Genomic DNA, 12500 nt, shown 5'->3' with positions numbered 1-12500 from the left:
TGTGTCGGACTAGGGAGGCTGTGCCGTGCCCCCTGGAGGTCTAAAGGATGACCAGTAGTTGTGGTTCTCGCCCCGGGACTTGGGTCAGAGTACAGCCCAAGTGGAGCACTTGCGTCGGACTAGGGAGGCTGTGCCGGGCCCCCTGGAGGTCTAAAGGATGACCAGTAGTTGTGGTTCTCGCCCCGGGCCGTGGGTCTGAGTATGGCCCAAGTGGGACACTTGTGTCGGACTAGGGAGGCTCTGCCGTGCCCCCTTGAGGTCTAAAGGATGACCATGAGGTCAAAAGGATGACCAGTAGTTGTGGTTCTCGCCCCGGGACTTGGGTCAGAGTATGGCCCAAGTGGTGCACTTGTGTCGGTCTAGGGAGGCTGTGCCGGTCCCCCTGGAGGTCTAAAGGATGACCAGTAGTTGTGGTTCTCGCCCCGGGACTTGGGTCAGAGTATAGCCCAAGTGGAGCACTTGTGTCGGACTAGGGAGGCTGTGCCGGGCCCCCTGGAGGTCTCAAGGATGACCAGTAGTTGTGGTTCTCACCCCGGGTCGTGGGTCCGAGTCTGGCCCGAGTAGAGCACTTTGGTCGGCTACCGGGGGGTGTGCCGTGCCCCCTGGAGGTCTAAAGGATGACCAGTAGTTGTGGTTCTCGCCCCGGGACTTGGGTCAGAGTATAGCCCAAGTTGAGCACTTGTGTCGGCCTAGGGAGGCTGTGCCGGGCCCCCTGGAGATCTAAAGGATGACCATGAGGTCAAAAGGATGACCAGTAGTTGTGGTTCTCGCCCCGGGACTTGGGTCAGAGTATAGCCCAAGTGGAGCACTTGTGTCGGCCTAGGGAGGCTGTGCCGGGCCCCCTGGAGGTCTAAAGGATGACCAGTAGTTGTGGTTCTCGCACCGGGACTTGGGTCAGAGTACAGCCCAAGTGGAGCACTTGTGTCGGTCTAGGGAGGCTGTGCCGGGCCCCCTGGAGGTCTAAAGGATGACCATGAGGTCAAAAGGATGACCAGTAGTTGTGGTTCTCGCCCCGGGACTTGGGTCAGAGTATAGCCCAAGTGGAGCACTTGTGTCGGACTAGGGAGGCTGTGCCGGGCCCCCTGGAGGTCTAAAGGATGACCATGAGGTCAAAAGGATGACCAGTAGTTGTGGTTCTCGCCCCGGGACTTGGGTCAGAGTATAGCCCAAGTGGAGCACTTGTGTCGGCCTAGGGAGGCTGTGCCGGGCCCCCTGGAGGTCTAAAGGATGACCATGAGGTCAAAAGGATGACCAGTAGTTGTGGTTCTCGCCCCGGGACTTGGGTCAGAGTATAGCCCAAGTGGAGCACTTGTGTCGGACTAGGGAGGCTGTGCCGTGCCCCCTGGAGGTCTAAAGGATGACCAGTAGGTGTGGTTCTCGCACCGGGACTTGGGTCAGAGTATAGCCCAAGTGGAGCACTTGTGTCGGCCTAGGGAGGCTCTGCCGTGCCCCATGGAGGTCTAAAGGATGACCATGAGGTCAAAAGGATGACCAGTAGTTGTGGTTCTCGCCCCGGGACTTGGGTCAGAGTATAGCCCAAGTGGAGCACTTGTGTCGGACTAGGGAGGCTGTGCCGGGCCCCCTGGAGGTCTAAAGGATGACCATGAGGTCAAAAGGATGACCAGTAGTTGTGGTTCTCGCCCCGGGACTTGGGTCAGAGTATAGCCCAAGTGGAGCACTTGTGTCGGCCTAGGGAGGCTGTGCCGGGCCCCCTGGAGGTCTAAAGGATGACCATGAGGTCAAAAGGATGACCAGTAGTTGTGGTTCTCGCCCCGGGACTTGGGTCAGAGTATAGCCCAAGTGGAGCACTTGTGTCGGACTAGGGAGGCTGTGCCGTGCCCCCTGGAGGTCTAAAGGATGACCAGTAGTTGTGGTTCTCGCCCCGGGACTTGGGTCAGAGTACAGCCCAAGTGGAGCACTTGCGTCGGACTAGGGAGGCTGTGCCGGGCCCCCTGGAGGTCTAAAGGATGACCAGTAGTTGTGGTTCTCGCCCCGGGCCGTGGGTCTGAGTATGGCCCAAGTGGGACACTTGTGTCGGACTAGGGAGGCTCTGCCGTGCCCCCTTGAGGTCTAAAGGATGACCATGAGGTCAAAAGGATGACCAGTAGTTGTGGTTCTCGCCCCGGGACTTGGGTCAGAGTATGGCCCAAGTGGTGCACTTGTGTCGGTCTAGGGAGGCTGTGCCGGTCCCCCTGGAGGTCTAAAGGATGACCAGTAGTTGTGGTTCTCGCCCCGGGACTTGGGTCAGAGTATAGCCCAAGTGGAGCACTTGTGTCGGACTAGGGAGGCTGTGCCGGGCCCCCTGGAGGTCTCAAGGATGACCAGTAGTTGTGGTTCTCACCCCGGGTCGTGGGTCCGAGTCTGGCCCGAGTAGAGCACTTTGGTCGGCTACCGGGGGGTGTGCCGTGCCCCCTGGAGGTCTAAAGGATGACCAGTAGTTGTGGTTCTCGCCCCGGGACTTGGGTCAGAGTATAGCCCAAGTTGAGCACTTGTGTCGGCCTAGGGAGGCTGTGCCGGGCCCCCTGGAGATCTAAAGGATGACCATGAGGTCAAAAGGATGACCAGTAGTTGTGGTTCTCGCCCCGGGACTTGGGTCAGAGTATAGCCCAAGTGGAGCACTTGTGTCGGCCTAGGGAGGCTGTGCCGGGCCCCCTGGAGGTCTAAAGGATGACCAGTAGTTGTGGTTCTCGCACCGGGACTTGGGTCAGAGTACAGCCCAAGTGGAGCACTTGTGTCGGTCTAGGGAGGCTGTGCCGGGCCCCCTGGAGGTCTAAAGGATGACCAGTAGTTGTGGTTCTCGCCCCGGGCCGTGGGTCTGAGTATGGCCCAAGTGGGGCACTTGCGTCGGACTGGGGAGGCTCTGCCGCGCCCCCTGGAGGTCAAAAGGATGACCAGTAGTTGTGGTTCTCACCCCGGGTCGTGGGTCCGAGTCTGGCCCGAGTAGAGCACTTTGGTCGGCTACCGGGGGGTGTGCCGTGCCCCCTGGAGCCATGGGAGTGAGCTCCAGCAGACTGGTATTTTTCGGAGAACCAGGCCCACACTCCTCAGACTTTGTGCCCAGGGACAGGCCACCAAAATCGGCCGCGGCTCGTGCACTTTGCCCCTGCGTTTCTCCCAGAACCAGAGCCGGAAAAATCCCAAAATTGATGCCCAGAGATAGTCGACTCTGCCTGGAATAGATTGCCACCCAAACCCGCCAACTCACGCTGGTTTTCCGATGGCCTCACCTACTAACCCGAGCATGGTCATCGCTCGCACCTTCCAAAACCTCCAGGGGCGCAGGCACTTTTCATTTACTGGCCATAAGGCCGACCGCCTTAAGCGTTAAGCGATAAGCGAAAGGCTTAGTTTGGACTTAGTTTTTGGAGCGACGAGGTCGCCGTTTTGTCAATTCTGAACCGATTTTCACGCGGTTTTCGACTGCCTGCGCCTGGGGAGCCGCCCAGAAGCCCCAGGCAGTGTTCTGGGTGGACTTCCGGACCGGTCCGGACCCGGTACCGGCCGGGGGAACCGCACCACGCCTCTCGGGCGTTTCTACACCGATTTTCGCGGGGTTTTCGACTGCATAGACGGGGCCACCTGCTGCAGGGCCCGAGGGAGGGCCTGCCTGAGCTGGGTCCGACGCAGGGCCCGGTTCCTGGAGCCCGCTGGGGGGGGGGGGGGGGGGGTTCTCTAAGGCTCACGGCGGGCTGCTGAGGGGCCGGATCGGATGCAGACAGGCGCTCCTCTGCCCAGGTCTTTGCTCCCCTGCCCCACTAGGAATGGAAGACACACTGCCAACAGCTTCTGGAGGGTGATGGGCCCTGCTGCAGACCAGGTCCGACCCAGGTTTCAGCTATCCCACCCCGCAGGGACTTAAAGACACACTGCCATCAGCTTCTGGAGGCTGCTGAGCTCTACTATAGAGCAGGTCCGACCCAGGTTTCAGCTCCTGCAGCCCACTAGGACTTAAACACACACTGCCATCAGCGTCTGGATGGTGATGGGCCCTGCTGCAGACCAGGTCCGACCCAGGTTTCAGCTATCCCACCCCGCAGGGACTTAAAGACACACTGCCATCAGCTTCTGGAGGCTGCTGAGCTCTACTATAGAGCAGGTCCGACCCAGGTTTCAGCTCCTGCAGCCCACTAGGACTTAAACACACACTGCCATCAGCGTCTGGATGGTGATGGGCCCTGCTGCAGACCAGGTCCGACCCAGGTATCAGCTCCTGCACCCCGCAGGGAATTGAAGACACACTGCCATCAGCTTCTGGAGGCTGCTGAGCTCTGCTATAGACCAGGTCCGACCCAGGTTTCAGCTCCTGCACCCCGCAGGGAACTAAACACACACTGCCATCTGCAACTGGAGGCTGCTGAGCCCTGCTGCAGACCAGGTCCGACCCAGGTTATGGCTCTCCCACCCCCCTGGGACTTAAACACACACAGCCATCAGCTTCTGGATGGTGATGGGCCCTGCTGCAGACCAGGTCCGACCCAGGTTTCTGCTCCTCAACCCCGCAGGGAATTAAAGACACACTGCCATCAGCTTCTGGAGGCTGCTGAGCTCCGCTGCAGGCCAGGTCCGACCCAGGTTACAGCTCTCCCACCCCGCAGGGAATTAAAGACACACTGCCATCAGCTTCTGGATGCTGCTGAGGCCTGCTATAGACCAGGTCCGACCCAGGTTTCTGCTCCTGCACCCCGCATGGACTTAAACCCACACTGCCATCGGATTCTGGAGGCTGCTGAGCCCTGATGCAGACCAGGTCCGACCCAAGTTTCAGCTCTCCCACCCCGCAGGGAACTAAACACACACTGCCATCTGCAACTGGAGGGTGATGGGCCCTGCTATAGACCAGGTCCGACCGAGGTTTCAGCTCTCCCACCCCGCAGGGACTTAAACACACACTGCCATCAGCTGCTGGAGGCTGCTGAGCCCTGCTACAGACCAGGTCCGACCCAGCTTTCAGCTCCTCCACCCCGCAGGGACCTAAAGACACACTGCCATCAGCTTCTGAGTGGTAATGGTCCCTGCTGCAGACCAGGTCCGACCCAGGTTTCAGCTCTCCCACCCCGCAGGGGATCAAACACACACTGCCATCAGCTTCTGGAGGCTGCTGAGCTCTGCTATACACCAGGTCCGACCCAGGTTTCAGCTCCTGCACCCCACTAGGAATTAAACACACACTGCCATCAGCTTCTGGAGGCTGCTGAGCTCTGCTATACACCAGGTCCGACCCAGGTTTCTGCTCCTCCACCCCGCAGGGGATTACAGACACACTGCCATCAGCTTCTGCTGGCTGCTGAGCTCTGCTGTGGACAAGGTCCGACCCGCGTTATGGCTCTCCCACCCCCCTGGGACTTAAACACACACTGCCATCAGCTTCTGCAGACTGCTGAGCGGTGCTGCAGAACAGGTCCGACCCAGGTTTCTGCTCCTCCACCCCGCAGGGAAGTAAAGACACACTGCCATCATCTTCTGGATGGTGATGGGCCCTGCTGCAGACCTGGTCCGACCCAGGTTTCAGCTCCTGCAGCCCACTAGGACTTAAACACACACTGCCATCAGCTTCTGGAAGCTAATGGGCCCTGCTGCGGGCCAGGTCCGACCCAGGTTTCTGCTCCTCCACCCCGCAGGGAACTAAACACACACTGCCGTCAGCTTCTGGAGGCTGCTGAGCCCTGCTGCAGACCAGGTCCGACCCAGGTCTCAGCTCTCCCACCCCGCAGGGACTTAAACACACACTGATATCAGCTTCTGGAGGCTGCTGAGCTCTTCTATAGACCAGGTCCGACCCAGGTTTCAGCTCTCCCACCAGGCAGGGACTTAAACACACACTGCCATCAGCTGCTGGAGGCTGCTGAGCTCTGCTGCAGACCAGGTCCGACCCAGGTGTCTGCTCCTGCACCCCGCAGGGAATTAAAAACACACCGCCGTCAGCTTCTGGAGGCTGCTGATCTCTGCTGCAGGCCTGGTCCGACCCAGGTTTCTGCTCCTGCACCCCGCAGGGAATTAAAAACACACCGCCGTCAGCTTCTGCAGGCTGCTGAGCGGTGCTGCAGAACAGGCCCGACCCAGGTTTCAGCTCTCCCACCCCGCAGGGAACTAAACACACACAGCCATCAGCTTCTGGAGGCTGCTGAGCTCGGCTACAGACCCGGTCCGACCCAGGTTTCTGCTCCTCCACCCCGCAGGGAACTAAACACACACTGCCATCAGCTTCTGGAGGGTGATGGGCCGTGCTGCGGACCAGGTCCGACCCAGGTTTCAGCTCCTGCACCCCGCAGGGAATTGAAGACACACTGCCATCAGCTTCTGGAGGCTGCTGAGCTCTTCTATAGACCAGGTCCGACCCAGGTTTCAGCTCTCCCACCAGGCAGGGACTTAAACACACACTGCCATCAGCTGCTGGAGGCTGCTGAGCTCTGCTGCAGACCAGGTCCGACCCAGGTTTCTGCTCCTGCACCCCGCAGGGAATTAAAGACACACTGCCATCAGCTTCTGCAGGCTGCTGAGCGGTGCTGCAGAACAGGCCCGACCCAGGTTTCAGCTCTCCCACCCCGCAGGGAACTAAACACACACAGCCATCAGCTTCTGGAGGCTGCTGAGCTCGGCTACAGACCCGGTCCGACCCAGGTTTCTGCTCTCCCACCAGGCAGGGACTTAAACACACACTGCCATCAGCTTCTGGAGGGTGATGGGCCGTGCTGCGGACCAGGTCCGACCCAGGTTTCAGCTCCTGCACCCCGCAGGGAATTGAAGACACACTGCCATCAGCTTCTGGGGGCTGCTGAGCTCTTCTATAGACCAGGTCCGACCCAGGTTTCAGCTCTCCCACCAGGCAGTGACTTAAAGACACACTGCCATCAGCTGCTGGAGGCTGCTGAGCTCTGCTGCAGACCAGGTCCGACCCAGGTTTCTGCTCCTGCACCCCGCAGGGAATTAAACACACGCAGCCATCAGCTGCTGGAGGCTGCTGAGCTCTTCTATAGACCAGGTCCGACCCAGGTTTCAGCTCTCCCACCAGGCAGTGACTTAAAGACACACTGCCATCAGCTGCTGGAGGCTGCTGAGCTCTTCTATAGACCAGGTCCGACCCAGGTTTCAGCTCTCCCACCAGGCAGGGACTTAAACACACACTGCCATCAGCTGCTGGAGGCTGCTGAGCTCTGCTGCAGACCAGGTCCGACCCAGGTTTCAGCTCCTGCACCCCGCAGGGAATTAAAGACACACTGCCATCAGCTGCTGGAGGCTGCTGAGCTCTGCTATAGACCAGGTCCGACCCAGGTTTCAGCTCTCCCACCAGGCAGGGACTTAAACACACACTGCCATCAGCTGCTGGAGGCTGCTGAGCTCTGCTGCAGACCAGGTCCGACCCAGGTTTCAGCTCCTGCACCCCGCAGGGAATTAAAGACACACTGCCATCAGCTGCTGGAGGCTGCTGAGCTCTTCTATAGACCAGGTCCGACCCAGGTTTCAGCTCTCCCACCAGGCAGTGACTTAAAGACACACTGCCATCAGCTTCTGGAGGCTGCTGAGCTCTGCTGCAGACCAGGTCCGACCCAGGTTTCTGCTCCTGCACCCCGCAGGGAATTAAACACACGCAGCCATCAGCTGCTGGAGGCTGCTGAGCTCTTCTATAGACCAGGTCCGACCCAGGTTTCAGCTCTCCCACCAGGCAGTGACTTAAAGACACACTGCCATCAGCTTCTGGAGGCTGCTGAGCTCTGCTATAGACCAGGTCCGACCCAGGTTTCAGCTCTCCCACCAGGCAGGGACTTAAAGACACACTGCCATCAGCTGCTGGAGGCTGCTGAGCTCTTCTATAGACCAGGTCCGACCCAGGTTTCAGCTCTCCCACCAGGCAGTGACTTAAAGACACACTGCCATCAGCTTCTGGAGGCTGCTGAGCTCTGCTGCAGACCAGGTCCGACCCAGGTTTCTGCTCCTGCACCCCGCAGGGAATTAAACACACGCAGCCATCAGCTGCTGGAGGCTGCTGAGCTCTTCTATAGACCAGGTCCGACCCAGGTTTCAGCTCTCCCACCAGGCAGTGACTTAAAGACACACTGCCATCAGCTTCTGGAGGCTGCTGAGCTCTGCTATAGACCAGGTCCGACCCAGGTTTCAGCTCTCCCACCAGGCAGGGACTTAAAGACACACTGCCATCAGCTGCTGGAGGCTGCCGAGCCCTGCTGCAGACCATGTCCGACCCAGGTTTCAGCTCTCCCACCAGGCAGGGACTTAGAGGCACGCTGCCATCAGCTTCTGGAGGCTGCTGAGCTCTGCCATAGACCAGGTCCGACCCAGGTTTCAGCTCCTGCACCCCGCAGGGACTTAAACACACGCAGCCATCAGCTGCTGGAGGCTGCTGAGCTCTGCTATAGACCAGGTCCGACCCAGGTTTCAGCTCTCCCACCAGGCAGGGACTTAAACACACGCAGCCATCAGCTGCTGGAGGCTGCCGAGCCCTGCTGCAGACCATGTCCGACCCAGGTTTCAGCTCTCCCACCAGGCAGGGACTTAGAGGCACGCTGCCATCAGCTTCTGGAGGCTGCTGAGCTCTGCCATAGACCAGGTCCGACCCAGGTTTCAGCTCCTGCACCCCGCAGGGACTTAAACACACGCAGCCATCAGCTGCTGGAGGCTGCTGAGCTCTGCTATAGACCAGGTCCGACCCAGGTTTCAGCTCTCCCACCAGGCAGTGACTTAAAGACACACTGCCATCAGCTTCTGGAGGCTGCTGAGCTCTGCTGCAGACCAGGTCCGACCCAGGTTTCTGCTCCTGCACCCCGCAGGGAATTAAACACACGCAGCCATCAGCTGCTGGAGGCTGCTGAGCTCTTCTATAGACCAGGTCCGACCCAGGTTTCAGCTCTCCCACCAGGCAGTGACTTAAAGACACACTGCCATCAGCTGCTGGAGGCTGCTGAGCTCTTCTATAGACCAGGTCCGACCCAGGTTTCAGCTCTCCCACCAGGCAGGGACTTAAACACACACTGCCATCAGCTGCTGGAGGCTGCTGAGCTCTGCTGCAGACCAGGTCCGACCCAGGTTTCAGCTCCTGCACCCCGCAGGGAATTAAAGACACACTGCCATCAGCTGCTGGAGGCTGCTGAGCTCTGCTATAGACCAGGTCCGACCCAGGTTTCAGCTCTCCCACCAGGCAGTGACTTAAAGACACACTGCCATCAGCTTCTGGAGGCTGCTGAGCTCTGCTGCAGACCAGGTCCGACCCAGGTTTCTGCTCCTGCACCCCGCAGGGAATTAAACACACGCAGCCATCAGCTGCTGGAGGCTGCTGAGCTCTTCTATAGACCAGGTCCGACCCAGGTTTCAGCTCTCCCACCAGGCAGTGACTTAAAGACACACTGCCATCAGCTTCTGGAGGCTGCTGAGCTCTGCTATAGACCAGGTCCGACCCAGGTTTCAGCTCTCCCACCAGGCAGGGACTTAAAGACACACTGCCATCAGCTGCTGGAGGCTGCCGAGCCCTGCTGCAGACCATGTCCGACCCAGGTTTCAGCTCTCCCACCAGGCAGGGACTTAGAGGCACGCTGCCATCAGCTTCTGGAGGCTGCTGAGCTCTGCCATAGACCAGGTCCGACCCAGGTTTCAGCTCCTGCACCCCGCAGGGACTTAAACACACGCAGCCATCAGCTGCTGGAGGCTGCTGAGCTCTGCTATAGACCAGGTCCGACCCAGGTTTCAGCTCTCCCACCAGGCAGGGACTTAAACACACGCAGCCATCAGCTGCTGGAGGCTGCCGAGCCCTGCTGCAGACCATGTCCGACCCAGGTTTCAGCTCTCCCACCAGGCAGGGACTTAGAGGCACGCTGCCATCAGCTTCTGGAGGCTGCTGAGCTCTGCCATAGACCAGGTCCGACCCAGGTTTCAGCTCCTGCACCCCGCAGGGACTTAAACACACGCAGCCATCAGCTGCTGGAGGCTGCTGAGCTCTGCTATAGACCAGGTCCGACCCAGGTTTCAGCTCTCCCACCAGGCAGTGACTTAAAGACACACTGCCATCAGCTGCTGGAGGCTGCTGAGCTCTTCTATAGACCAGGTCCGACCCAGGTTTCAGCTCTCCCACCAGGCAGGGACTTAAACACACACTGCCATCAGCTGCTGGAGGCTGCTGAGCTCTTCTATAGACCAGGTCCGACCCAGGTTTCAGCTCTCCCACCAGGCAGTGACTTAAAGACACACTGCCATCAGCTGCTGGAGGCTGCTGAGCTCTTCTATAGACCAGGTCCGACCCAGGTTTCAGCTCTCCCACCAGGCAGGGACTTAAACACACACTGCCATCAGCTGCTGGAGGCTGCTGAGCTCTGCTGCAGACCAGGTCCGACCCAGGTTTCAGCTCCTGCACCCCGCAGGGAATTAAAGACACACTGCCATCAGCTGCTGGAGGCTGCTGAGCTCTGCTATAGACCAGGTCCGACCCAGGTTTCAGCTCTCCCACCAGGCAGTGACTTAAAGACACACTGCCATCAGCTTCTGGAGGCTGCTGAGCTCTGCTGCAGACCAGGTCCGACCCAGGTTTCTGCTCCTGCACCCCGCAGGGAATTAAACACACGCAGCCATCAGCTGCTGGAGGCTGCTGAGCTCTTCTATAGACCAGGTCCGACCCAGGTTTCAGCTCTCCCACCAGGCAGTGACTTAAAGACACACTGCCATCAGCTTCTGGAGGCTGCTGAGCTCTGCTATAGACCAGGTCCGACCCAGGTTTCAGCTCTCCCACCAGGCAGGGACTTAAAGACACACTGCCATCAGCTGCTGGAGGCTGCCGAGCCCTGCTGCAGACCATGTCCGACCCAGGTTTCAGCTCTCCCACCAGGCAAGGACTTAGAGGCACGCTGCCATCAGCTTCTGGAGGCTGCTGAGCTCTGCCATAGACCAGGTCCGACCCAGGTTTCAGCTCCTGCACCCCGCAGGGACTTAAACACACGCAGCCATCAGCTGCTGGAGGCTGCTGAGCTCTGCTATAGACCAGGTCCGACCCGGGATATAGCTCTCCCACCCCGTAGGGACTTAAACACACACTGCCATCAGCTGCTGGAGGCTGGCTGCTGCTCCTCCACCCAACCATCAGCTGCTGGACGCTGGCTGCTGCTCCTGCACCCCGCCATCAGCTGCTGGAGGCTGGCTGCTGCTCCTCCACCACCCAACCATCAGCTGCTGGACGCTGGCTGCAGCTCCTCCACCCCGCCATCAGCTGCTGGTGGCTGGCTGCAGCTCCTTCACCCCGCCATCAGCTGCTGGTGGCTGGCTGCAGCTCCTTCACCCCGCCATCAGCTGCTGGTGGCTGGCTGCAGCTCCTTCACCCCGCCATCACCAGCTGGAGGCTGGCTGCTGCTCCTGCACCCCGCCATCAGCTGCTGGAGGCTGCCTGCAGCTCCTGCGCCCCGCCATCAGCTGCTGGCGGCTGGCTGCTGCTCCTGCACCCTGCCATCAGCTGTTCGAGGCTGGCTGCAGCTCCTCCACCCCACCATCACCAGCTGGAGGCTGGTTGCAGCTCCTGCACCCCGTCATCAGCTGCTGGAGGCTGCCTGCAGCTCCTGCACCCCGCCATCAGCTGCTGGAGGCTGGCTGCAGCTCCTGCAACCCGCCATCAGCTGCTGGAGGCTGGCTGCTGCTCCTCCACCCCACCATGACCTGCTGGAGGCTGGCTGCAGCTCCTTCACACCGCCATCAGCTGATGGATGCTGGCTGGCCGCTGGAGGCTGGCTGCTGCTCCCACACACCGCCATCAGCTCCTGGAGGCTGGCTGGCTGCTGGAGGCTGTCTGCTGCTGCTCCTCCACCCCGCCATCACCAGCTGGAGGCTGGCTGCTGGAGGCTGGCTGCAGCTCCTGCACCCCACCATCAGCTGCTGGAGGCTGGCTTCTGCTCCTCCACCCCGCCATCAGCTGCTGGGGGCTGGCTGCTGGAGGCTGGCTGCAGCTCCTCCACCCCGCCATCACCAGCTGGAGGCTGGTTGCAGCTCCTGCACCCCGCCATCAGCTGCTGGAGGCTGCCTGCTGCTCCTGCACCCCGCCATCAGCTGCTGGAGGCTGGCTGCTGCTCCTGCACCCCGCCATCAGCTGCTGGAGGCTGGCTGCTGGAGGCTGGCTGCAGCTCCTCCACCCCACCATCAGCTGCTGGACGCTGGCTGCAGCTCCTCCACCCCACCATCAGCTGCTGGACGCTGGCTGCAGCTCCTGCACCCCGCCATCAGCTGCTGGAGGCTGGCTGCTGCTCCTGCACCCCGCCATCAGCTGCTGGAGGCTGGCTGCTGGAGGCTGGCTGCAGCTCCTCCACCCCACCATCAGCTGCTGGACGCTGGCTGCAGCTCCTCCACCCCACCATCAGCTGCTGGACGCTGGCTGCAGCTCCTGCACCCCGCCATCAGCTGCTGGAGGCTGGCTTCTGCTCCTCCACCCCGCCATCAGCTGATGGAGGCTGCCTGCTTCTCCACCCCGCCATCACTAGCTGGAGGCTGGCTGCTGGAGGCTGGCTGCAGCTCCTCCACCCCGC

The sequence above is a fragment of the Nothobranchius furzeri genome, unplaced genomic scaffold, assembly GCF_043380555.1.
Source record: "Nothobranchius furzeri strain GRZ-AD unplaced genomic scaffold, NfurGRZ-RIMD1 Scf032, whole genome shotgun sequence".
NCBI classification, from domain to species: Eukaryota; Metazoa; Chordata; class Actinopteri; order Cyprinodontiformes; family Nothobranchiidae; genus Nothobranchius; species Nothobranchius furzeri.
Note: the sequence above shows the minus strand (reverse complement) of the source record.